The sequence below is a fragment of the Mesocricetus auratus genome, unplaced genomic scaffold, assembly GCF_017639785.1.
Source record: "Mesocricetus auratus isolate SY011 unplaced genomic scaffold, BCM_Maur_2.0 Super-Scaffold_100006, whole genome shotgun sequence".
Taxonomy (NCBI): Eukaryota; Metazoa; Chordata; class Mammalia; order Rodentia; family Cricetidae; genus Mesocricetus; species Mesocricetus auratus.
In genome coordinates this window covers 17,116,214-17,143,720 of record NW_024429190.1, presented here as the reverse complement: position 1 = coordinate 17,143,720, position 27,507 = coordinate 17,116,214, and the positions used below count along the sequence as shown (strand labels likewise).

At 49.6% G+C, this 27,507-nt stretch overlaps 1 protein-coding gene across 4 annotated transcripts in view; it reads right to left on the bottom strand.

Annotated features, from left to right (window-relative positions):
* Window positions 1-20,353, bottom strand: part of Jakmip1 (janus kinase and microtubule interacting protein 1) — a 108,061-nt gene extending 87,708 nt beyond the window's left edge. For all 4 annotated transcript variants that reach the window (XM_040747002.1, XM_040747003.1, XM_040747001.1 and 1 more), the window contains exon 1: window positions 20,079-20,353. The gene's annotated coding sequence lies outside the window, so the exon portion shown is untranslated. The remainder of the gene's footprint in view (window positions 1-20,078) is intronic.
* Between the last annotated feature and the right edge of the window lie 7,154 nt (window positions 20,354-27,507).

Sequence of the window (27,507 nt, the reverse complement as noted above, 5' to 3'; positions counted from 1 at the left end):
TGATCCGAGATGAGGACTCACCCCAGCCAGGCTGGCCTTGGGCAAGCTCTGTCTCAGCTGTGCTCAGGCGGATGAACACTGCCCCAACACAACGCCCTGAGCACACAGGAGGCCGATTACTGGGGTGTGGCTCTCTCCCACACCTGCAGAAGACAGCCCTCTCTGCACGGACTTTCCCCACTTAAAGGAACAAGCTTCAGGAATGCCTTCAAGAGACTAAAAGGCTAAACAGTCACACAGTGATCACCTTGGTGGTTCAAGACCCCTGCCCTCTCTGAAGCAGATGTGGCCCCCAGTGGGGCATGAGGGCGCACACAATGGGAGTGAGAAAGTTTGTAGACTAGCCACAGAATCACTTTAAGAAAGCCTTAACCGCCGGGCTCAGGCCTTTAATCCTAGCACTCGGGAGGCAGAGGCAGGCCTCCAAAACAATACAGAGAAACCCTGTCTCGCAAAAACCAAAAAAAAAAAAAAAAGAAAGCCTTAACCAAATGGAGTCAGGCATCCTTGAAGGGAGGGACTTCATGCACATGTACTTCACCAAAAACATAAGACCTCACCAATAGTTAATAATAATAATAACTACAACAAAAGGCTCTCAAAGCTAAGGCCACTCCTCTGGGGGCATCTTTCCAATAGCAGCCAGCCCCAATACAGCTAACCTGAAGCCATGATTCTCTCCCAGCAACAGCCAGGACACAACTCATATGGCCTATGGCAAACCTCAAGAAACAATGAGTTGATTTTTAAAATAACCTGCACGTGCTTCTCCCTTCTGCTTTTAATAGTTTCCCCAGCTGTGCCTAAGATTCGTCAGAGCACCCATATCTCAGCTCGTAACCCTCTGCTGGATCCAAGTTCCACTCAAGTTCCCAGGAGTACACCTCTCCCTGCTGCCACTTTAGGCTGACACTAAAGTCATGGAGGTGAACAAGGCTCACTGTGCCCTACAGTGTCAACAGAGACCCAGTGACAACATATCCCTACAAAGTTTGAACTTGACCTTATGCACAAAACCAGAGCCAGTCAGCAGTATGTGCCTGGAAAGAAAAATCCCTCATACTTTAAAGCCATGGCTCCAGGAACAACTCGGAGGTCTGCCTGGAGGGCAGCCCCTGGGGGGTGGAAGACAGGAGGAGGCTGTGTCTTTACTACAGTAAGAAACTGTCTGAGATGAGGGCACAGATGTGACCGATTTAGGTCAAGGAAGACAAGACCTATAGTCCAAGCAGAGAATTCACAAAGCAAGTAAATGAAGCAGAGAATTCCTGAAGTGCTGTTCATGTGTTAGCATCTTCATTTAGTTTCCAAGCGCTGTGTCCTCCTGTAGGCTACCTCTCTACAGGGTGGGAAAGCAAAGCTGTGTCCCATCACTTGAATTCACTCAGCATGGGGCAGCAAGGCCAGAGCTCCAACAACAGAGAAACTGAGGCTCATTGAAGTGAGTTGACTCTAGACAGATCCAGAATGTAAGCACAGGCAGGCCAAGTATCCTTTCCTGGTGTCCCCAGTGGATGAGCCTGGAAACAACATTGATGTCTACTGAGGCCAGAAAGAAATGGTGCCCATTGTAAAATAACCAGTGGGACACAGGCCTGTTGTCGTGAAGATTGGCCCTACCTTGGACCAGCACTCAGTCAGTGCTATGAAACCACACAGGGACTTGGGGTGGGAAAGAAATAACAGACAGTTATCAATCAGTGTTATCAAGTAGAATAATATTTAGGAAACACTGCTGTAGATTAATAGGTCCCAGGGTTGGGACTTTAAAAAAATCAATCTGGTTCACTCCTCACCACATACATGGAAATCAAGACATTGGAAATGTATCCAACCCCTAATTACACAAGGAGGCAGGATCTAATACAGACCCTGCACCCCTACCTTTGAGCCATTTTTACTCCCACCTCACCCATACTTGGCTATTCATGGCTGCCTCAGCAAGCTCTTGATGACCGCCAACACGGACCCAGAGACCCTGAAACCCTGGGACTTCGCTAGACACAGCAGAACGCAGGAAAAAGACTCAAGACCTCACTCCAGACCTTAAGTCGAGTCCCAGCTCCAGCCCTTACTGTCCTGCGGCCTTTATTAAGGTGTGTTGCCTCAGAGTCCTGGCACTGCTGGATGGGTGAAGGAATTAGCCCTAAGCAAAGCCACCCTCACAGGACGGAATGACACAGGGAACACTCATCCCTACTACCTCTGGGCCACCAGGGGGCCGGACTCCACACAGCAAGGTCCATCTACCTCCTATACCCTGCCAAGCCACTCAACCTCAGGCAATTTTAAAAAGAAAAGGAAATCAATGAACTCTAACAACCCTAATACACTAATTCTATTTCCGGTACATACAGCCTGACTTCCGGTCTGACTTTCAGAGAGAATTTCCACCCTCAAGTCCGCTTCTCTAGGCCACGCCCATTCCCTGTTCTCTGTCCCCGCCCTTCTGGAAAAAAAAATCCCAGGAGACAGTCCATTGGCACATACCCACAATGAATAAATACATTAATTTTTTAAAAAGTCCATCCCTTACTGTTTTGTAGCATGTCCCGTTTTTTCAATTGGGAAACCTGGCTACCTTACCTTCAGCAAAGCAGCCTTCTGGTCATAGTCTAGTCAGCTCTCAAAGGGAACTCCCTGACCTGAGTCTCACCCAAAGCTAACACACACCCAAATCCCTTCCTATTACAATGGCAGCCACAGCTATCTCCACCACCTCCAGGGCTGAGCTGGAGCCACTGAAACCATCCACTGGCTACCAGTTCTCTCCAGGACAGAGATTCTGCACCAAAGCACACAGATAATGAACCGCCAGGAAGCCTTGGGGGTGGAAGGCCAAATTCACCTGGGCACAGCAGGTTCTCAGGAAACAATAGACCCAGCAGGTGTGTTTAGAGAGGAAAACACAACTCAAAAAAGTGCTTCTCAGACCTTTGTCACCCTTTGTCATGTCCTGCTCTTCCCTGGGCTCACCGGGTCTCCCTGCCACCTTCCTCAGAGCTACCCAGAAGCACAAGGGTGTTCAGAGAGATGCAGGGCTCTTAGTCCAAGCCCCAGATTCATCAGCTCTCCCCCTTCTATAACTGTTCCAACCAGGTGTCCTGCTTCCTCTGGGCATGGTGGTTCAGAGCCATAGAGGAAGATACAGCTCCTGTCTCAGGGAGCACTCAGTAAATGCTGATGCAGGTAGATGTAAGACAACAGGGCTGAACCCCAGAAGGAGACCTGGCCCATCCACCAAGGCCTGCTTCTTCACCTTCCCAACAGCCCAACTGGCACTACAGGCAGGACAGAGCATCTCGCGCGCGCACGCACGCACACACACACACACACACACACACACACACACACACACACACACACACAAACACACCAGAAACCTGGTCCTTCAATCCCTATACCCAACCACCTCATCTGCAAAAGGAGACGTGTCCATTGTGCCAGAGAGCATGTGAGGAAGTAGTTCAAGATGGCTCCAAGTCAGGCTATACGTATCTCAGGACACCATGCTTCAAACTCAGGAGAAGCAACTAGCACAAGACTGTCAGGCGGTCACCTCAACATTAGACAGCTAAGGAAACAAGGCCCAAAGAGGTAGAGGCGATTGCTCCAGACATAAGCTTTAAGTAAGTCAGGAAGGAAACCCCAGTCACTTCCCAGATGCAGAAAGAGCTGCCTCCATTTCATTTCCTACCCTTTGAGCAGCAGGGTACTGGCATGCTCACAAAAATGCCGAGAACACACTCAAAGATGAGCAGCCAGGCTCCTTCCCGCACATCCAGCCACAGCCTCCAAGAACAAAGTACACTGAGAAAACCAAACACCACCAAGGCATCCCATAAAACAGGAATTTCAAAATATTCAGGTTGTTGCTGCACTTTCAATATCATCAGACATTTCAATTTCCCACCACAAACACAATTTCTAAAGAAAAAAAGAACTGCTACTCTGAATACGTTAACACATTCAGAAACCAGATCCAGTTGTCACTAGAGTGAGAGTCGTTTATTGGCACTCAGGAGAGCGCAGCCGTGCTTCCCTCCCAACACTCTGCGCATGTGAGCTCCCCTTTGTCCTTGAGTTTTGCATGTATGACCTTACCAGGTACTGAAAAGGACAGACACTTTGGGGTGGGAAATGGTGATACATATTCTGCAAGAATAACTGTTACAATAGACTCTGTACCCTCCTCTCTTTAGACAGGATCCAGGACAAATGAAAAACCAAGCGATAACAGTTTCCACGTCTGCAGTTCTTGCTGAGTGCCAGAACTGTTCTAAAGCTTTTAAGCAATTATTGCTCTGAAGCCTGTGACACAGCTCTGCCCACACCAAGATGAGCCCTCTGGACTGGGAAGATGGCTCAGCAGATACAGCACTTACCGATTAGCATGAGGCCTGGAATTCAGATCTCCAGAACCCACATAAAAGGGGTGGGTATGAGGGCCCTCCTGTAAGGCCAGCACATGAGAGGCAGAGATAGGGGATGCCTCAGAGCAAACTCGCTACCCAGACAGTTGAAATGGAAGATCCGGGTTCAGCGAGAGACCCTCCCTCAATATGTAAGGTGAAGAATGATCAAGGAAGTAAAGAATGATCAAGAAAGACAAATGATGTCAACCTTGGGGAGTGTGGGGGGGTACGTGTATGTAGACACATATACACATACACATGTGAAAACCCATATGTGCACATCCAAATGATGTCAACCTTGGAGATGAGAGGGGATATATGTATGCATACACATAAACACATGCACATGTGTGAACACATATACATGCACATCCATAACAAAAAAATAAAGATATAAAAGGAATTACCTCCTGCTATAACCCAGTAGGAAAGGTGAATTCCTTAGACAACATAATTAGCAAAGGGTACAGCCAGCAGCTGGAAGGTACAGCTCTATTATATTGTTCTCACCTGTTCTGGGGTGTGGCTTCTAGGAACTATTTATTATGCTAGACCTGAGGCTAAAACAACAAGGTTTTCCATTCAGGTCCATCAGGAAAAAAAGGCCAAGCTATATATATTCATAAGGCAAACAGCCCAAAAAGCCCCTGCTGTCCTGCATGCCTGAGGGAGGATAACCACCCCTTCTGAAATCACTTAAAACCTTGAGGTTAACTGACACATTATTTTAGTGCTCCAAATTTCTTGGAGGAAGAACTCTTATTTCCCTTATTTTGTAGGGAAGAATTCAACTTCAGATAGGTTGTAAGAATTTGCTAATATCCTAGCCAGAAGGCAAAGTCTGCAGTTCCAACTACTTGTCACTAGCTCTGGACAGACTGTCTTCAGCAACCTGGAATCCCTTATTAATGTGCACAGGACCCTTACAATGTTTCCCCAAAGGCCTTTAGTCCTCCTGTTGTTTCTGTCCCAACTCTGCTGAAGTGAGTCAAGAAGCCAAGGGTAACCACACCACTGAGAACGGGTAGAAATGGTTGATGACGTCCAAGCAAAGAATAACTTCTCTCTGTGGTTTTCACATCCTTTCCACACTCAGTGTGGCTTTGACAAGCATAGGGCACTCCCAGCAGAGTGCACCTGCTGTGTCTACAGATCCTCTAGAGATATGCCGAGGACCCGGAGAGAGGGGGACACAGAGTTCATGGGTGTCATGGTTTCTCTCATGAAGCTCCAGGAAGTATGCTTGAGGGTGATGAGATGGGGAAGTGACTTGGAACTCAGAGAACGGGGTACTCAGCCCACTGTGGGGTTACTCACCAGGTGAAGTCAGCCTCATAGCAGCTCAGCACAGAGTGAAGGAGATTAAGGACTACATTGTGGCCTGAGTCCCTCTGCAGACCCTCTCACAGTCCCGGGTGAGTTGGGAAGATGCCACACTAGCACAGATAGAACCTAGCCACGGGACCCCATGTGATAGAGGGACATTTGAAATGGGCCTTGACTGTGGTAAAATGGGAGCTTACAGAGTGAGGAACAGGGCCCTAAGGGAGGTGAGAGGCGCCAGCAGGAAGAGCAAGTTTCACTCACTTACTCGATGACCCAGCAGCATCCCTCCATCCTGGGTCTGGTGCAAACCACTGAATCTCACAGTGAGCGAATCAGTCGGTCAATCAGTCCAGCACAGCCCCTCTCTGAACTGAACCACTCTGGGGAAGAAAGAATGTGAAAGAGAAGAGCTACGCGGTGGGACCAGCCTGAGACAGAGAGAGGTGTAGGAGGTTAGAGAAGTACCTGAGGAGAGGGGCCGGGACCACGTCAGAGGTACAGGAAGGGTGTGGCAGGGGAAGGGCTCAGCAGTAGACAGGGCAGAGGCGGAGCTGCTGAGGTTAGAGAATGCAGGCAGCTCTGTAATGGGGGGCAGCTGGGATTTCCAGGGTTCCTGTGCTATGCAGGGTGATGTGGTATGAGGAGGTGGGGCCTTTGGGAGCCTCCTGTTAGGAAAGTGATGTCAAGACAAAAGAGAGCTCACCAGACAGAACTGCCCAGAACCTTGACCTCAGACTACACAGCCTGTGACAGTGTCAGAAGTTATCTACTAGAAGTCACAGCCTCTGGGTTTGCAGGAGTGGCCCAAACTAATAATGACTGCTGTCCACCAATACAAACTGGTGCACTTGGCCCTTCAAGAAACCACACAGGTAGTGACAGGAGTCTGAGTTTCACCTCTGTTGTGCGAGCCCCTTCAGCAGTGAGGTGACACCGCCAGGCATGAGTTTCAGGAATACATTGCCCTGACTCGGTTCACTTATTTCACTGCCCAAATGTCTCCAAGGGAGAAGTAGAGAGGGACCCTCAAACATTCCAAGAGACACAGGATCCTTAGAGGATACTCAGGGACAGGCAAGTGTGTGCTCCAACATAGCTCCTGGCCCGTCGGCCAACAGTGGTCCTGGAGGCTCCCAGCCATGATACCCGGTGGTTGGGACAGAAAGAGCTAACCATGATACTGACACAATCATGACAACACACAGACAGACCCAAGACAGAGAAGGGTGACCAATGATGAAATGGAGCAAAACCTCTAGCACTCAGGCTGCGGAGCCCATTTTCAAACCCAGATGCATGAAGCCTCAGGCATGTCTTGAAGATGCTGGCGGTTGGGAGGGTGTGATGACAGCCTCAGTCTGGTTTTTCTCATTCTAGGTGTAGTCACTTCCAGGCTGCCACGTGAGTACTAATCACCATCCTGGTCTTTGGTACAGCCATCCCGTCCTCTCCAGGGAAGAGGCAGACCTGAGCCTCAATAGCTTATGGATGTTACCAGTTTCAGGAACATTGTGCACATTGTCACTACACAGGACATTTCCATGGCAACAGCCAAGCATGCTGTGTATCAGCATGCAACAGGCTGCTCTGACAACAGTGGTCTCCCAAACTTCTTTTCCAAAAGTTAAATTCAGTGAAGTAAAATAGTCACTTAGAGAAAACCAATGTTGGCAGAGATAAAGAGCCGAGCCCACAACCAACAAATGCTATGAGCTGAAAGACAAACTCGATGAGAGGTCATCGGTCCCCTGTTTTGTCTGTAAGAACAGGGTGGTTTGGATGGGTTTTGTTTGTTTGTTTTGATGCTGTGGGGGTTGGAGAGAAGGCTCAGTGGGTAACAGCCCTTGCTGCATAAGCATGAGGATCTAAATTCAAATCTCCATAACCCGCATAAAAATCTAGGTGTCACCAACACGTACCTGCACTCCCAGGACTGTGATGGGAACTGAGACAGGAGGATCACCAGGACTTACTGGCCCAGCTTCAGGTTCAGTGACAGACACTGTCTCGAAGGAACAAGGAAGAGAAAGACAGCCCATGCTCCCCACCAGCTCCACCCAGGCAAAACACACTGCATACACATGTACATACACCATACATAAACACACATATTTTTAAAAATAATTGATTAAAAACATCATGTTTAAACACTTTATTCTGAGGATGAGGAAATGGGCCAGAGAGGGCGCAGGTATCACACTGCTCAGAGACCCTATCCCTACTTAATGGGTGGAAACCAGCCAGGTACCCTGTCCTTGACAAACAGACCTCAAAACATCACCAGGAGACTGTGGGCAAGTCAAACTCAGGTCCCCTGGGACCCCCTCCCCAGACCCTGGCCCACAGATTGTTTTCACCCCTCAGTCTTTCTTAGAAAATGCAGCCACACCCACCATCCCATGAAGGGAGAGCATAATGCAAGAACCAGAATGTCCTCCTTCTGCAAGAAGGTACTAGAAGCCAGGTACACCGTCCTTTGAGCACCAGTCTGAAGGCAGTGCATATATGCCCAGGAAGGACCCTGCACCCTGCACACAGCTAAGGTCCCCAGGCCACCTTCAGAGTCCTCGGGGAGGACAGCAATTCCCACATGCAGAGGATCCTGTCAAGCTGTCAACTACTTTAGAAAAAACACCCCTGCTATCCTGTTCTGCAGTTGAAGGGGACTTAAGAGACAGGCTGCTGGGTCAGACACAGGGGACCAGAAGATGTGAGATCATGAAATGCTTCCTGGAGCTACTGTTGCCACTGCTAACTGGGACCCCATCCCAGAAACTGTCCTCTGTCTACTCACTGCTCAGCCCCTCTTCAGAGGGGCTCCTTCCAGCTCACGCCACACACCCTTACCAGGCCAGGATCGATGCTCCTATTAAAGGTTCACTGGTGATGTGCCTAGACTACAAATAAACATGGCACTACCTCAGTGCAGGAGCCCACCTTCCAGTCCTTCTGTGCCATGAGAGGGAGCAGAAGCAGCAGCGGGTGTGGGCCTTGCCTGCCCGCAGAGCACTCCCATCAGAGTACATGGGCAGACACAGCCAAGCATCCACCAGGGTGGGGTAGAGCCTCGTGAGGGGCCACAAAAGGGAAGGCGAAGTGGACGGAGGAGGATCTGGAGTCCCAAGGAAGGCTGGAGTGTGGCAGGAGGCAGGTGGTATCAGCTTTGGGGGCAGCGGGAGGCGGGTATCTGCACTGGGGGCAGAAAAAAAAATGTCCTGGGCTTGGTCATGGACAAGAGCAGCAGGCAGGGCTGAAAGTAGAGGGTTACAGTCCTGAAAGGGCAGAGGAAAGGCTGGGAAATTTGCCATAGCAGGCCAGAACAAAACAGCCAGCGAGTAGGGGGTAGGAAGGATTGGGCACAGGGGTGGGGTGGGGGGTAAAACAGGAGGAAAAGTGGAACCTTGGATGTTTCCCAAGGAAGAACTCTGCACCCACTGCTAGCATCTACAAGGGTCTGTTATAGTGAGTGGTTTTACAGTGCTGCCTGAGTTTCCCCGTCCTTGTCAACCTCTGTCCAGTTGTCCGTCCTTTAGCAAGAGTGCTGCTCTCAGTCCTCACTAGAGAACCTTGTCTTAGTTAATGAAGGACTCATAAGCAGCTAGAGAATATGCTGAGACTATGTGACTGTGAGGGTTCAGTCCTAAAGGCATATCTATATAGCACCCCACCCCTGCCTCAGGGAACATGGCAAACTCTCCCTACTGGAGAATAGGGATCGGGAGGGACATCAGTGTCTTCTGGCATGACAGGACCAGTGCACTCATGAACTCACAGACACTGTGATTGCCTGAACAAGAGCAAGCCAGTCAACATCCCGTACGGGTGGGGTGTGGCCCTTGAGGCCCCACCCCCTCAGAGGTAACCAATGACTGCTGGGGAAGGGAGAGTATGGCCCCTGCTAGGTTGCTGGTGCTCTAGTAGACAGCCCCACACCATGTTCATGTATAAAGGCAGAACTCACTGGTCTCCATGGACTACAAGAAAAGAAGAGGGCATGAAGTGGGCTGTTGGATAGTGGAGCAGGCAGCCCAGGAGGAGCTGATGACTATGACCAAAAAACACGTGGTATTCACACGTGAAGTTTTCAAAGAATAAAACATGCTCAAAAAAATCAGAAAAATGTAAGAGTGGGATATTGGGTTCAGGGTGTACCTCAGCAGTAGAGCACTGCCTGGTGTGTTTCAGGGCCTGGGTCTCATGCCCCACATCATGAAGCATGTAAAAAAAATGATGCGTGTGGCCATCATTATTGAACCCTTCACTTCTGGGTTTTGCTCATGGATTTTGGTGCCGTGTTGTTAAGTTTGAGCACGTTTATAACTGCTACCTAGTTCTGTAGCATCAACCCTTTTTCATCCTCTGTTCCCCCTTTATTGTTTTCGTTTGCATTAAATTAGGCTGGTGTACACTCAACACAGAATTCAGGAGCAAGGATTTCAAAGAGCTATTTCTGTTTAATGTAGAAAGACAATGTTAAGCTTCTTAAATGGCTCATTTTCAAATCCATCATTTTTTTTTCCTATCTGGTGCCATTAAATGGGAGCAAATCGACCCTTCATCGAACAGTCACAGGACACCAGCTGCATTTAAAAGGCCCACTGCCAGCCTCCACAGCCGGGGCATCTGAGGTACTCAAGGTGATCTCCTCACCAGAAGGCAGGATGAGGTCATTATGTTTTAGGTATCTCCTTCATGACCTATGATGGAAGCCCAGGGTTTCAGACCTAGGTGAGGTGGTGGCGGCTGGAATTTTCAAACGGTATGCCTTCCTCACGAGGACATCAGCACGGGTGCCAAGGAAGCTCTGGGGAGCAGAACCCCAAGCTCTCAGCCTGCGTCCACACCCTAGTGACAACACCCCTCGACCTCAAAGTTTACCTGCAAAGCTCTCCTCACCATTCACCAGCAAAAAGTAAAAGGCAGCTGCAACCCAGCAGCCTGGGGCGTGTGAAATCTCAAATTAACAACCTAGACGGTGAGATGGGTGTACCCTTCCCTGTCCCCTGGACGATACCCATTTCTGATATCCTACAGCAACAAGACTCGTTTGTATCTTGAAGCACCTTATGCTTTTTTTTTTTTAAGCAAACCCTTCAGGAACCGGGCTCATACCGAGCCACTGTGATGTTTCCGGGCACAATGTACATCAGTGGCACTCCCATGGTAACCAATGTAGTAAAGAGGCCAGAACCGAAATGGGGCACACCACCCTTTTGCTTTCTTGGATGATAAAAAGAAGCTGCCCCATCCTGAGCCTGACAGGCTCCAAACCTTGCTGGAGAATCCAATCAAAGACTGCTATTAAGCTCAATCACTGGACTCCCTGGCCCAGCAGGCATCCCTGCCAACAACAGAGAGGCTCGCCTTCTAAATGGTGTCCTAAGGTGCATTGGGGAGAAAGGAAATGCGATGTGGCCTTCCACGAATATAGAGTTGGAAGAACATTTTTTTCAAACGTTCCCTGCCTCTGCCCCATTAAAAGAGCAGAGGAAGGACACAGTTTTACCCATATGCCCTAGCTGTTATTCTCAGGCTGTTAGAAGCATGGTGGTGTCTGGGGCTCAGACAGCTATCACTGGAGGTGGCTGCTCAGAGCACATGATGACCTTACCAAGGGCAGGTGGATTCAAGGACATCAGATCCATGCATTTCAGTTTATGTGTGAGCCCAACCCAGTGCTAACATCATGGCAACTTGAAGCCAAAAAGCCAAAAAAACTACTGAGTGCTCTACTTGTATCAGACTCTGGGATCCTACTGAGCGGACAACACTTTCCTCCTTGTGACATTCTTACAGGGAGGCATAAAAGTCACTAGCAGCTTCAACACAGTTTGTCTTCGGTAGTGATAGAGGATGCCTGGAGTGGCAGGGATCCTAGAGATGTACCTGACCCTTCCTGGGTGATGCTGTCAGGGAAGATTCTTGGGAGGAAAGCTGGTGATGGAGCTGAACTCCAGACGGAGGTGTGCTCATTGGCCGAGTGGGAAAGGCAAGCAAAGAGAGCCTGCTCCATCAGGAACAGCAAGTAGAGAGCACAGCTACCAAAGTAAGTCCATTCCTCGCCCCGAGGGTGCTCCGGGAACAGCCTCTCTGTAATAACTGGAAACACTCCCCCATGGAAGAAGGAGAGGGCTTATGAGACCCAGGAAGTTGAAGGTTGGCAAGAAGGCTCGGTAGCTAAGAGCACTTGTTGGTCTTGCAGAGGATCCAAGTTCATTTCCCAGAACCCACACTTGCTTGCGGCTTATAGTCAACCATAACTCCAGTTCTAGGGAAACCACTGCCCTCTTCTGACCTCCTGGAAGTCAGGCATGCATAGTACACACATGTACTTGCAGGAAAAACACTCACATACAAAATGAAAAATTTTTTTAATTCCACAGGAAGTAAATAAAACTTACAAATCTCAGGAAGCACCTGAAACTCACAGACACACGTGCACACACACACAGATCCAAGACCCTCAGTCTCACAGACCCACTCATTTCAGTTTGTGTGTGAGTTCAACCCACTTCAGCCTCCATCCCTGCCAGACATTTTCAGGCAGTGTGCAAAGGAGGTCTGACCCTGCTAATTTATGCAATGTACACCACCCCGTGGGACCCTTTTGCATGCAGAATACATACTCTGTGATATCCCAGGACACCAGAGCTCCCAGGGAGAAGAGGTTTGGTTTCCTTGTGGTTTCTGCCAGCAAGAAATCACTCAGCACATAGACCCCTAGCTGACTTGGCAGAAAGTGGTAGATTAGAAACTCCTGCTCTGATCACACCCACATGGGGAGGCACTGGGAGAGAGCTTCTGTTTCAAGGGTAAAATACTGCAGGGAGAGAGAAGCTACTGCCATTAGCAGACACATCAAAGTGACTACCTTGGCTGCAAGTGCAACTGTGAGCCCCCCTCCACACCTTCCCCAGAACACAAAGCCAAGAGGCACTGAGCAGAAAGCCTTGCAGATGGGACCATCGGCATATCGCCTTACAGTCTTCAGAAAGCCCATTTGGGCTGGTGTCCTACTGGCTTTGTATTTTTACTCAAGACTGTGTATTCTGTAGGTCTCTCTCCTCCCACACAAAGTCAACTTCAGGTCCTCCAGACCTGGGGGTCCAGGTCCTCGTAAGACACAAGAAGGCCTGCTATAGCCTTCACTGTTCATTTCGTTGTCACCGTTCATCATCAGGCTGGGGAAACCAAAGAGCCACAAACCTCCCTGGCCCAAGGTCACACAGGCAACAGGAAGCAGAGCTGAGGTGGGAAGTGAAGGACTTGTCCCACCAGCACCTGGCCTCGGGGAGCTTTAACCCACAGCCAACACTACAGATTGTGCCACAAAGGGACACTGTCACTCCAGTTGTGCAGTGTTAGAGCAAGCCCCAGGCCTCAAGCCCGCAGGGAGGCAGGCAGTCTTTGGCTCCTGAGCCTCCCTGCCAGTCTGTCACTTTAAATATTCCAGTGGTTACATCATAAAAATTTAAAAAAGCAGAACGTGATATATTAACAGTGATTTTCATTTAGCCCAAAACATCCAAAGCAGGACCATCTCCCCACCCGCCTAAGGCTGGTCTCACCCCTAGATTTACTCACATTAGAAAGTGTCTTCGTGCCTGCTGAAGCTATGTCTCAGTGCTCAGGAGCCACACTGTGGAGTGGTGGCAGTGACACAGCCACTCATCTCGTGAGGTCTCTTGGCCATCCCAACACAGGCACCTGAGTTCCCAAGCCTGAGAGACTCACTCCCAGTCTGATGACCATGACTTCTACACCTCCAGCAGGGACACCACCAACCTTATGCTGGACTTCCCTTTCAAGCATTAGCAACAGCAGATTCTCTCAGGAGACGCAGAGACATCCTACAGATTTCACAGAGGAAGTAGCGCCCAGAAAGATCTAGTTATGTGCCCTTGATCCCATCGCTAGCAAGGTAGCATGGGAAAATTAAGTCACCCACCTCCACACGACAGCAACGTGTCTAGTGCATGGGGACACCATCCCGATGCATGGCCCTGAAAGTCCAGAAAACTTGGGAAATGAGTTTCTGCCTGCATGATGCTCTATTCTAGCATGGGGGAGCATAAAATGAACAAAAAGAAGGAAACAAAGTTATTTCAGACCATGCTGACTCTCAGAAGAAAATGGTACCAAAGACGAGGGGAAAATGCAGTCCCTACCTGCCACAGCAATTTAAGATGGGAAAGATGCCAGGCAACCAGATGGGGCCAAGGCAGAGGGCAGCCTTCCCAAGAGCAAACAGCAAACAGAAATGCTCCTCACAGCAAGAGCCTGTTGTGTTCCAGAAACTGGCAGAGAGGTGGCTAAGGTTCCCTGCACCATGCCAACTGCCTCCCTCGGCCATTCCCCTAGCCCCCACCTCCTCTCTCCAGTTTCAGGGTATTCCCAGGCTCTTGCTGGGGAGATGATGAGCCAATAAAGCATTCTCCTAGCTTTATGCTTCCAGCACAGTGCTGGGCATGGGTGACCCCTAACCACTGTTGGACATGTGGTTGAACTGATGCTATAATGCAGAAGAGAAGAAAGTTGTGACACTGTATGCAATCTTCACCATCACTCACAGTCACCAAAGGTGGAAAGGACCAGAGTCCACCAAAGAGGAGTTGACACTTTGAAATAGTATTCGGTGTCCCCACATTCAGTCACAAGAAAAGAACAAAGCACTGACACACATGAACAAAAAACGTTAAAAGAAGGTGGCACAAAAACGAGGGTGTGGCATGGTTCCATTTGTATGCATCTTCCAAAATGCAGAGGCTACAGACAAGGCAGGGGACAGAGGCCAGGAGAGGTGGGCAGTGGGGCATAACAGTTAGCAGGCATGGAGGTTTCCAAGAGAGTGGAGAAAACGATCTTAACTAGGCAGGGCTAGCTGCACTCCGCATTTACTAAATATTGCGTGTACTAAATAATGCATGCACTGCATTACTGCATTCTGTGTGCGCTAACTACCGTCAAATTACACTTTGCAATGGTTAGCTTCACGAACTGTGGATTTGCCTCAGTTTTTTTTTTTTGGATTAGGGAGAAGAGGAGAAAAAGGGAGATTGCCACAATGGAATGTAGATTGTGACTTCATTAAACAGTGTCCTGGGCTGGATGGCGCAGGTACAGTGCCAGCCTCCAGAACAGGATCAAAAGGGACACAGGAGAAGAAAAAGCCATGTCATCTGTCACCACTCACCTGACTTTTATGCCTCAGCTCTCCTGGGAAGCAGTACACCTCTCCCATGGCACACCCCACCCTCTCCATCCTCCAGGAAAGTCCCAAGGGCTCTAAGCTGAAAACACTGCAAGGGAGAAGCTGGAGGCCAGAAAGCTGAGACAGCATGTTCCTCTGCCCTGGAATACACAAGCACATCACCGCCACAAAGCTCGGGCCCACTGGTGCACACAGAACTTCTTTCATTCCTCAAAGTGGACCTTCAGCCAAGCTAGGAATACACAAGCACATCACCGCCACAAAGCTCGGGCCCACTGGTGCACACAGAACTTCTTTCATTCCTCAAAGTGGACCTTCAGCCAAGCTAGGAATACACAAGCACATCACCGCCACAAAGCTCGGGCCCACTGGTGCACACAGACCTTCTTTCATTCCTCAAAGTGGACCTTCAGCCAAGCTAGGGCCATGGCGGGAGAGCAAGCAGGCAGTCAGTGCCCAGTCCCAGGTTGCCATGGTTAGGCTGGAGTCATCAGGGCATTGGAGTGGCCTGAGGATATATCCAGTCCCTGAAGAGGGGAAGAGGACACCTCAGGCCACACTCAACAGCACAGAATGGCCCAATAGCTGCCTGAGTGTGCTGGCCCAGGGCACAACCTTGCTGCTTCTGCCCACTGCACAGTGCTAGACAAGGCCTTCCCTGTCTCTTGTCCCATCCTGTGTCCAGGGGATTTGCAAGCAAGGAAATGCAGCATTCTATCATGCTTTCTGTCACTGTGATAAAGCACTGGCCAAAACAACTTGGAGCTGGGGAGGACAGGAGTTATTTCATCTTATAGATTACAGTCTAACATCCAGGGAAGCCAGGACAGGAACTCACGGCAAGAACAGAGAAAAGGCCATGGAGGGGTGCTGCTCACTGGCTTGTTCCCCATGGCTTGCTCAGTCTGCTTTCTTATACAACCCAGGCCCACCTGCCCAGGGTGGCATCACCCCCAGAGGTCTGGGCCTATTCATATCACAGGAATCAAGACAATGCTCCATACACAGGCCTGCAGGCCAATCTGATGGAGACAATTCCTCAACAGACATTCCCTCTTCCAAGAAGTGTCTAGTAGTCCTCTGACTTCCACTTGCAGCTGTGGCAGGGGCCCTCCTCTCAATAAATAAATAAATGTCATTAATTTTTAATTTTTATTTCATGTGCATTAGTATGCACTTTTGTCTATGTGAGGGTGTCAGCTCCCCTAGAACTAGAGTTACAGACAGCTGTGAGCTGCCATGTAGGTGCTGGGAATTGAACCCAGGTTCTCTGGAAGAGCAGTCAGTGCTCTTACCCACTGAGTCATCTCTCCAGCCCCTAAAATTTATTTAACTACAGCATCTGACCCTTAGTCAGCTCAGAGTCACAAACACATCACTTTAAACCACACCATTTACAGATTACAGTCCCTCATTGAGGAAAGCCAGGACAGGAACTCAAGTCAGGGTCTTGAAGGCAGGAACTGAAGCAGAGGCCATGGAAGGGCGCTGCTTACTATCTTGCTGCTTCCCATGGCTCCTACAGCCTGCTTTCTTATACAACCTAGAATCAACTTCCCAGGAGCAGCACTGTCTGCAATGGACTGGGCCCTCCTACATCAAATAGCAATAAAGACAGTGCTCCAAGGACATGCCTACAGATCAATCTATGCAAGCAATTCCTCGATGCAGACTCCCTGTGGCTCTCAACAAGTTCAACCCAGTCAGAGACAGTACTGTTCGCGGGGCAGCACCCTTCTGCCTGGAACACCAGCTCTGTCAGGTCCGAGTCACAGCCGCTGCAGGACATCCTGCACAAAAAGGCAGGGCAGGGCTGTGTTCCAATAACTTTATTTACACGAGTACCAGCTGCCAATCCTTCTGTGGACCCTCGTGTTGGTAAGAGCTTTGCTACAATGTTCTAAGAACTATGACATCTGCCAGCCCATCTGCAAGTCATGAGAAGCACAACACTTCCTGGACAGTTATAGAAAAGTGCATCAAAGCCAGAGGCAAGAGCAGAATGCCATCCCCTTACCCATCACCGCCTGTCCTCTGTGCTGTCCTCAGAATGCTGGCCTTCTCTCTTCTACATCCAGCCAGGGCCTTTCCTTAAAAGACTGATTCTTATCTTATGTGTATGAATATCTTCCCTGTGGGTATGCCGGTACCCAACACCTGCAGAGGCCAGGAAGGGGCATAGAACCTCCTAGAACTAGAGCTGCAGATGGTTGTGAGTTGGCATATGGGCACTAGAAACCCAACCCAGGTCCTCTTCAAGAGCAGCAAGTGCTCTTAATTGCTGAGTCATCTCTCCAGAACCCCAGCTAGGGTTTTGACTGTCATGCAACTACCTCTCCCAAGTCATCACTGTCCTTGTGTGCACTTCCTTCCTGCCTTCTCTACTCCACTCAGGCTCCCAGATCTTACTGCCCACCGTTACCCCAATGCTCCTGCCGCCTGTAACCCCTGTGCCTTCAGCTGCCTGTGGAACCACATAAGCAAAACAAGCATCTCCCCAAGACTTTGGAGTCAGGGGATTGCTGGCCAGCCCAGGATCCTCTTCTACCCCTCAGACTATAGCGACCCCAGCGGCTAGGAGGATATTACAGTGGCAGGGAGAAAGCCCCAGAAAGAACCTCAAATCTCATGCTAGCCCTGCAGGAAGACGGCAGTACACTGCAGGGGTCAGTGCCCAGCGGAGAAGCACCTGAGGCAGAGGAGGGCTCACTGATCTTCTGCACACGCTCTCTACCTGCATCGCACCGTGTGGCTAAAATAAGAGCCCTCACAGCACAAGTGGGAGGCAGAGCAATGTAAGCTACTCTCCTTATGTAACCTCCACTCCCACAGAGCAGAGACTGAGCGCCTCGCCTGCAGACACAGAGCCACCGTGGAGACCTGAGCCCACCTCGCCCAGGACTACCTCATCAGCTTAGCTGGAGAAGGACAAAAGAGAGCTGCCAGCACGGGCATCTGTTCTGTGACAGAGCTAATGGACACAGCTCATCACACACTTATCATCGAGACCATCTAATAAGAGCACACCTCTGATCCCCCAGACAACCCAGTGAAAGAGAAACGTTGTCTCCATTTACACCGGAAATGAAGAGTCAGAGAGTTTAGTCCTCTTGTCCAGGACCTCACAGCAGTAAGAATCGGAACACAGATGAGTTCAGTGGGTATAACCTATCATCTTGTAGGAAGAGACCCACCCAAGAGAATGGGGACCACAGCAATGATCTCCACAAAGGAGGACCCTCAGTCAGAAAGTCCATGTGGGAAATGCCTGGCAGTTGCAGCTAAGTGGCACATAGGGTCTAAGACATCTCAGTTCCCCAAATCCCTGGTGGGCTAGATCTGCCTGAGGGGAAACCACACGGATCCTGTTGCTGCACACGTGTGTGGAGCTCTGGGAGGTAGAGATAGGAAGTCACACAGTCTGGTAAATGCAGAGAAAACCACAAGAGCATAACTCAAGTGCAAGGCCCTATCAAATAAACAGGAGTTTCCCAGACAGACAAAAGGGAACATTTTAGAGAGAGGGAGAAAAAGAACATTTTAGAAAACTTGTGTGTAGACAGGACCAATGAGCACAAAAGTGGCTGAGACAGGACAGCAGGAAAAGGGGTCAGGTGGGTCAGTGGGACTCTGCAGATTGTTTGTGGCACAGGGAATGGCAGTCTCTCTAGTCATCTCCTGGGACCACGGACCTTCAGAGGATTTCTTGTTGTGAAAAGGGCAAGGTGAGAAGGTGAGAATTACCTCCGACTCCTGTGCAGACCCCAGCAATCCGACCTGGAGCAAGGCCCCCACTGGCATGTTGCAGCAACCCTCAGCCTCACAAATGAACCCACAAAATGAACTTCCCCGTTACACCTCACTTCAAACCGGTTCCTCCCAGTCATCCTGCCCAGCTGATGGAACTGCCACCAACCAGCCCTCTGTCCTGGAGAAACAGTCATCTCCTCCCCCACCCATCAGAGACTCCCAAGTAACAAGAGGTGACATCAGGTGTGGCTGGCCTTGCCCTCTTCACCTCGGCTGGTTTGGGAGGCACAGTCATCCACTATGAAGGCCCGGGTGACAATCTCTGCCATAGCAGGAAACTTGGACTGGCAAGGAGCTCCTACTTTACTTTGGTCTACAGGGAGCCGGCCAGATGAAGGAAGGGCGTGCCCCAAATGAGAACAACACAGCAAAGGCCAAGGTCAGTATGCCTGGGAGTACGATAAAAGCAGGTGGCTGAGCACAGGCCAGCGGATGTATCTTTGAGCTTAAAGAGCAGAGCAGAGATTGGCAGAGAAGGGAAGAGTGTACAGGAAGGGAAGCGAAACAGCTCCAGGCTGACCAGTGGCCTAAATGGGCCTATCCTCGGGAATCCCTCAGCTGGAAGGATGGAATGATGGACTGAAGGCCTAGGAATGCGCCGCACAGCGCAGCTACCTAACACGAAGCCGAAAGGTCGCCCGCCTGATAGCCAGGAGCAAGGTATGGTGCCCGGCGAGATGTCCTGCACGGCATAGCCGATCCTGGTGTCTGCCCCGAAAGCCAGTGCACCCAGGGAGCGCCGCCGGCCACTGGGTGGGTACCAGCCTTTCTTCGCAGAACCCCAGCTTTCTCCCCAGCGCACACGTGGGCGGAGCGGCGCCAGGGTGTGCGTAGCCCCGCAGTCGCAGCGTGTGCAGTGCGTGGGGTGGGATATCGCAGGGCGGTCTCCCCCCTCCCGGTCACCCCTACAGACCCTAGGCTCCACCTAGGCGGGGACCTGCAGGACAGAGCCGCCGGCCAACCACGCCCCCCCGCGCCACTCGCTGAGACAGGGGTGGGTCCCCTCCCACTCCTCAGCTCCGGGACATAAGGGGTAAACGAGTGGGAAGCGGGGTGGCGAGAGCGACACAGGGGAGCCAGGGGCCAGTGTCGGGGAGCGCCGCTGCCACATGAAAGGTTGGGGGTCTGGAGAGAGTGGGGGAGGGGAGATGGGCGGGGCTGGGAGGTGGGTTGAGCGGTGCAGGGCAGTCATGAGGGGTGCGGAGACTGGGGGTGGGGATCGGATAAGCAGCACCGATAAATGTGTCCCCGCTACAGGGTCCGCCCACGGGGTGCGGTGCCCGAACCCCCTCCCTCCGCGGCACACCTGTACCCACCTGCTTGACGCTCGGACCCGAGCCGGGCAGCAGCCGAGCGCAGCATTCTCCGGCCGCCCCCTCCCCCTCGCGTGCCTACGCCACTGTCGCGGTCGCCGCCGTCTTAGAAGGGACAAGACAGGACAGAAAATGAATGCATCCAAAGAATAAAAATAAGGAAAATCTAGACCGTAGCCAAGGAGGCTCGGTCCGCTAGGGACCCTTGCGCGATGCGAGAACGGCGGGGACGGGCACCGCACGCCAGCGGCTGCAGTTAGGTGGGCGCCGGGCGCCGGCTCGCAGTACGGCCCCGCCCCCTCCCATGTCGTCCCTCCGATTGGTGCGTCCTCCCGCCAGTCAATAGGGAGGGCGTGGCGTCCTCCCTGCCCCTGGGCGAAAGCCCAGAGTGGTGGTCAGCTCTGGGCGCAAGCGAGCGTGCGCACTGGGTTGGGAAGGCCTGGGGGCAGTTAATCCGGACCCGGGGCCATCGCAGGCAGGAGCAACGTGGGGATTCTGTCTCAGGCCCGGGAAGACAGCACCCTGCCCACAGAGGCCGCCTACCGCAAGGATGGTAACCAACCTGGGAAAGAGGCAGCGTTGGTGGGGTGTCTGCCCTGCTTTATGCTGAAGATCAGAGGTTAAAGCGAAATGTTCAAGGTCACAAGTGGTAAGCCTCGAAGACGTTAAGATTTCGACCATTCTGGCCTCTCCATCATTGAGCAAAACAGCACCCAACCTACTTCATGACAATGCGATGTGGCAACCAGGGTCTTGCAGGAGGGTAGGGTTTAGCTAGGCAGAGATTCATTTGTTCGGTGTTGGTCTGTAGATATGTATTGAGAACCTACTGTGTTGGTCCCTGAGATCTAAGGATACCATAGTGGACAAACCGTCAAAGACGGGGAAGGGTATCCATGCCCAAGGAACAGCGTCTGAAGACATTGGGGCATATTTCAGAAAGAAAAAGAGTGCCTGTACCAAGGCAGAAAGGAGACTGGAAAGGTGAGAAAGAAGGGATGGTCAGAGGCCAGCCCTGTAAAGTCCTATGAGCTATGAGAAAGCATTTGGCGTTTGTCCTGAGATAACTGTTTCACCTTGGTAAAAACCGCTGTCAGATTTCATGCTACTAATGTACCAATCAGCATGAAGTCTGTTGAGCTGCAGTAACAAACAAGCCTTTCACTGGCTCGTTTCCTGTTTACACTATTCATCCTGCTTAGGTCAGTGGGGCTCTGTTGACAGACATCTGTCACAGGCCCACGCTTTTGAGACTGGGTCAGAAGGCGCACCCACAATTTGTAGAGCAGTGTGAAGGAAAGGAGGCCTTATACAGGTGTTTGCAAAACCAACCCTCTGGCCTCAAAAGCAGCAGCACTCCCCCTTGCATTTCATTGGTCAAAGTAAGTCACATGGTCACGCCTGACTTCGGAGAGTGAAGACCATCCCCTGAAAGGGGAAGAGAAGACACAAACTGTTTGCGGGACTCCAAGGATGCCATTAACAACAGACCAGCTGTACAGAGAGCGCGGACTGAAGTGAGGGCTGGGCGGCAAAGCTTGGTGGTGGGACTGCAGGGCTTGCTTGAGCTTGAACACAGGTACCAGGGATAAAGCAACGGGGATGGGGCCCTGGTGTTCCAGGGATGAAGCTGATCTGTTTTGTGTACCTCACAATAGGACCTTGGTTTAGAAACAGGACCTCACAATTGTCATTAATTAAGATGAGGTTATCCTGTCATCCGATCTTACTCCTCTTCCTATGAAAATGGATACAGAGAGACACACAGTCAAGACATAGTTGGTGCACCTGAAGACATCACCAGAACACCATCCCAGACCTCGGAAGGGGCAATGCTAACCTGTCAGGCTTAAAGGTGAATCTGCCTCGGTGCCGCTGTGTGAATGCTGCATAACCCTCAGTTAGAATTGGTGAGTAAGGTGCCATCACGCTGTCCTAATAAAGGACAGGAAGCTGGGCCCAGGCAGCAAGCGCCAGACCACACACCTAGTACCCAAAGCTGCACCCCTGGTGCTGTGTCATACAGCACCCAGTCCTAAGTACAAAGCTCAGCTCCACACAATGACACTCAAAGTGTTCCCAGCATAGGAGCTCCTTCTGAGCAGTCAGGAGTGCCACCTGTGGTGGGAGGTCCACTTCTGAGAGGGAGAAGGATTTCAGGGGATCACGAAGCAGACAGTCACTGGTAACTGCAGGCACTTCTGCGATTCCCTCAAAATAGAAAGGGCTTCTCAGAAAACCGATCATCGATCACTGAGGCTCCTGTTCTGCATTTAGTCCTTTTCTGGAGGCATGGGCAGGGACTGCAGGGTTTCCTCCAGAAACTAGGAGTGTCAGCCTCTGGGGCTTGGGAGCCTAGCTTGACCCTCACAGCCAGGCCATGTGGCTTCATGCTGGGAGCTGCAGGTTCCTCTGCCAGGATACTACTTCCTTGGTCTGCACCCTTTAATAGGTGTAGTTTTGCTGTGAGTCCTGTGGAAAGATTGAAACAGTGTGGGCCATTGTGGAAGGTCTTTACCACCTTCAGTCTGACCTCCCACAGTAAGTTCATAAACCCCCGGTGACCTTGCCTCAACATCCCCCCTTGTGTGCAAACACATGCACAGAACTTTCTGTGACGTACAGACTCCCCTGCCCTCCATCCCTTCACACCCCGCAGGTGGCCCATCTCCACAGCCTGGCTAGTTTTGATTTTGTTTTCAGTACTGGGGGTTGAGCCTAGGATATCAGACATGCTAGGCAAGTGCTCTGATGCTGAAACATTAGCCTCATTTTTATGGTTCTTGCTCTGCACCTCAGGAAAATCCTTCCAGTGCTTTGGGGTCTTCATTTTCCTTCTGAGGGGCTGAACTCTACACTGATATGTACTTTCCTCGTGGTGGTCAACCTCTTCATTACTGCCATCCAGAGACAATGGCATGAAACCCTGTAACCTGTTATGCCTGCATTCTTAGTTTGCATGATCAACCCACGCTACTGTGGGCTGCAGTGTTAGCAGGGAATCATAATGTGGTTTGTCCTTGAAGGTATTTTGAAATTGTGGGTTAATTTAAGTTGTAAGAGCTAGTGGCGCAAGCCTAAGCTAAGGCTGAGCTTTCATAATTAATAATAAGTCTCTGTGTTGTTATTTGTGATCTGGCAGCCCGAAGGAAAAGTCTGATGACACTTAACCTGCCGTCCTATTGTGTGCTTAGGCTTAAGATTAGCCAGCCTCTAAGGGAACAGTGTAAACCGACCTGACTATACCTTGAGCTGCCCATGTAATCAGCTTTTATAAACTAAGTTAATGCATAGCTTTAATCTTAACTAATGTACTCTTCCATACCCAGAATAATGTAGATGTGTATGTGTGTGCTGTGGTAATCATTTGCTGAAAGCAGTAACCTCAAACAGCACATATCCTGCAACATGGAGATACTGGTTGATAACATCTGTTTGTAGTTTTGAGTTCTTCTTGGGTTCAGTTACGGTCAATAAAGCTAACTTCTTTCCTTGTAAAACTCTGTTAAGAATTTCTGTAAAGAATTCCTCATTTTCATTTCTTTCCCATGTCACATTTTCTGTGGCATTCAACAAAGTCCTTTGTTAAGGGCAGTCACAACAAGAAGGCTACATGGACAGGACAGACAGACAGACTGCAAACAGGCAAGTGATTGTAAACTATAAACAGAGGGAAGACACAGGGAAAGAAATGGGGAACTTAAAACTGGGCTAGTTCTTAGCCAAATTCCTCCAAGAGGGAGAATCTGGCTTCATTCCTTAATGCTCTTCCAGAGGGCCCAGGTTTAATTCCCAGCACCCACATGGTGACTCACAACTATCTGTAACTCTAGTTCCAGGGGATCTGATGCCCTCTTCTGACCCTGAAGGGCCGTAGGCCCTCATATTATTAGAGGGATCGGGGGATGGCTGGAGAGATGACTCAGTGGTTAAGAGCACTTGCTGCTCTTGCAGAGGACCTGAGTTCAGTTGTCAGTCACCACATGGAAACTCACAACCATCCATAACTCCATCTGTAAGGAATGGAACCTGGAACTCTCTTCTGACCTCCATGTACACCAAGCACGCACGTGGTACACAGAGATACTCGCAGGCCAAACACTCATATACATAAAATAAAATAAACCTTTTAATAATTAAGAAGCTAAAACGCAGTTAGATGTCAAAGATGACCCCATAAAGTATCTTTTTTTTTTTGGTTTTTCTAGACATGGTTTCTCTGTATTGTTTTGGAGGCTACCCTAGAACTCACTCTGTAGACCAGGCTGGCCTCGAACTCACAGAAATCCGCCTGCCTCTGCCTCCCGAGTGCTGGGATTAAAGGTGTGCACCACCAACACCTGGCCCCATAAAGTATCTCTATGTAGAAAATTTTCCTACCATGTGGCATATTACAAGAATATCAGAAAAGACGTATAAAAAACACCTTCCCCAAAGGCCAGTGAGAAGCTTCCAATAAAGTCAGTGCTACCTGGAAAGTAAAATCCCCAAAGCTAAATACAGTGAGATTATGCCACACAATTCAGCTGGTATGGACCCAAGGCAGCTCCAAAGAAATGGTCATCCTTCTGTCACTGTCCCTCGTGGCAGTGAGTTCTCATTGCCCTTTGTGAGAGCGGGGCAGATCACAGGCATGACTGTTAACATACATGTTCTTGTAGATGTTGGCGCATTCAGGAGTGTAGACTAAGCATTAGGGACCAGCATTCACGTACACAACAGCATCCGAGGCCATCCCCTGTGACTCCCTTCTCAGTGTGTTCATCTTCCTCACTCATGCTCAGGGAATTGTGGCTATAAATGTAATCCAAATTTTCGGACCTTTAAAAAGCCATAATATCTTTGGTACCTGGAGCTTGGAGAGACATTGTTTTAAAACATATTACAACAAGGCAACTCGAGCATTTGGGTTTCTGACCATGCTCCTCCAAAGCACGACAATTATCGTTGGGGCAGGATGGTTCTTGAGTAGGGAACAGGCTATGTACCAAACAAGGAATGACAGTATCTCCAGCCTCCACCCCTGTGTCTTCCCCTGTGATGTAGCAACCAAAACCATGCTTCTACCAGAGAGCAAGGTTGCCCCCAAGGAGAACCACGACATAGTGTGTCTGCCATAGAAGTGGAATGACTGGCGAGGCCATAGAGGTGTGAACATCGTCAACTTTACAGTACAAAACAACCCTCCAAGACGTGCACGCCAGTTTGTCACATAGCAGCTATGGAGGAAATGTCTGTCGTGCCCAGTCGGATCTCCCACACCTTCTGGATGCCAGCCCTGGGCTGGGATCTGCTCCACACATGTCTTCTCCCATATTGTTATGTATGAATGAAAACAGTGCCTTTGATGTAGCCAGTGCTGAAAACGCTTTTCTCTGTTCTGTGATTCTGTTTTTTAATAAATTCACAATCTTAAAGCAATAACAATATACTCCCTCAGGGAGCACTCAGGTTTTGGGTTTTTTTTTTATCTCAAATATTAATGTCCCTGGAACTAAAGTTTTGTTGTATTTTTATTACATCATGTGCATGTATATGTGTGTGTGTGAGTGGGTGTGACACATGTGTCATAGCACATATGTATAATAAGTCAGAGGATAACATTGTGGAATCAGCTCTCTCTTTCTACCTTTACGTGGGTTCCAGGGATTGAACTTGGGTCTTCAAGCTTTTGCAGCCAGCGCCCTTCCTTACTGAGTCATCTCTTAGACCAGAACTGAGGCTTATGAACGACTAGGCCAGCGTGAGTCTGTCTTTTCCAGGAGGAAATTAACAGCAGTACCAGCAACACTTACTTAAAACTCCACTTGTGTCCAGCCTGTGACACACACTGAGTTTCCCTCGTGTTTCGTTTGTCGCCTCTGTCTTTTGCCACACCGTCCCCTCGCCTGTCTCAGATCCTCCCCTAGCTTGTCCACTCTCTCAGAGCATGGATGCTGTTCTTAACCCTTTGCTCTTCCATATAGATTTTGGAATTTGCCGAGAGAGAGAGAGAGAGAGAGAGAGAGAGAGAGAGAGAGAGAGAGAGAGAGAGAGAGAGAGAGAGAGGCTTTATTCTTCTCTCTGTTTCATGTGTGTACGTAGGCATGTGTACATGTTAGTGTGTATGTGGGAGCCATCTACCTCAGTTTTTGAGACAGGGTCTCCTACTTGGACTTGGGGTTCACCAAGTAGGCTAGGCTAGCTGCCCAATGAGCCCAGGGATCCACCTGTCCCTGTCACTGCTAGATTACAGATGTTCGGCACCTAGCTTTTTGTGTGGATGAACCACACTGAGGTCCGAACGATTGTGTGTGTGTGTGTGTGTGTGTGTGTTTATGTACATATGTTTGTGTCTGTGTGTTCACTTGTGTATATATGTGTGTTCACGTGTGTGTGTGTGTGTGTGTGTGTGTGTGTGTGTGTAGCTATAAGTTCAGTGTTGGATGTCTTTCTTTACTACTCTTCACAGAGTTTCTCACTGATTCAGCTAGACTGGCTGGTCAGAAAGCCCCAGTGACCCTTTTGACTCTGCCTCCCCAGAACTGGAATTACAGACACACACCGCTGTGCCTGGGGTATTATGTGAGTGCTAGGAATTATAGACACCGCCATGCCCGGGTTTCCATGTGAGTGCTAGGAGTCTGGGCTCAGGTCTTGCGCCTGCACGGCAGCCATTTGCTGGCTTTCATCTCCCCAGCTCCAGCCTATCTCATTTTTGACATTCCCACAGGTCTGTGTGTCATGTTCAAATGCCATGCCGTTGAATACATGATCAACAAGTCTGTTCTCATGCATTTGTTTGCTACTTATTTATCTTCATGTTAATTCAACTCTTGAGCCATCTTTAACTGTTGAGTTTTCTTATTGAATACTGAGTATTTTCACTTTTATATTACATATTCATACATAACATAATTTCTTTATCCCAGTTTCTTGTCTTTTCATTATTTAGCAATACCATGTTTTTGCTATTATATTTCAGAAATCTTTGCCTAACCCAAAGTCATACCATTTTTTGTTTCCTGCTGTAAGTTTTGAACATTTAAGCTTTTCCATTTAACTCTGCCATTCATTATGAAGAAATTTTTATAAATGGTTTATGTTTGACTCAAAATTGATTTTTTGTAGTTATCCAATTGTCCCAACACCATTTGTTGAACAACACTATCTGTTCTCTACTGAGTTTTCTTTGCATCTTTGTCAAAAAAAATCAATCTCCCACATGTGTGTGGCTCTGTTTGTGCATCTCCCTCTCCATTGATTTGTCTCTGCGATATAAACACCCAGCTTATTTGTACGATTCTAAGCAACATTTCTCTGGCTGCTTTGATTTTATTTATTGTTCATTTCCAGTAGGCTAGAAAATGTGTCCTCATGTGCACACGTGTTTAGGGATTGCTAAGCCGTTTGATCTTTATTTTCATCAAATTTAGAACTTCTGAAACTATTT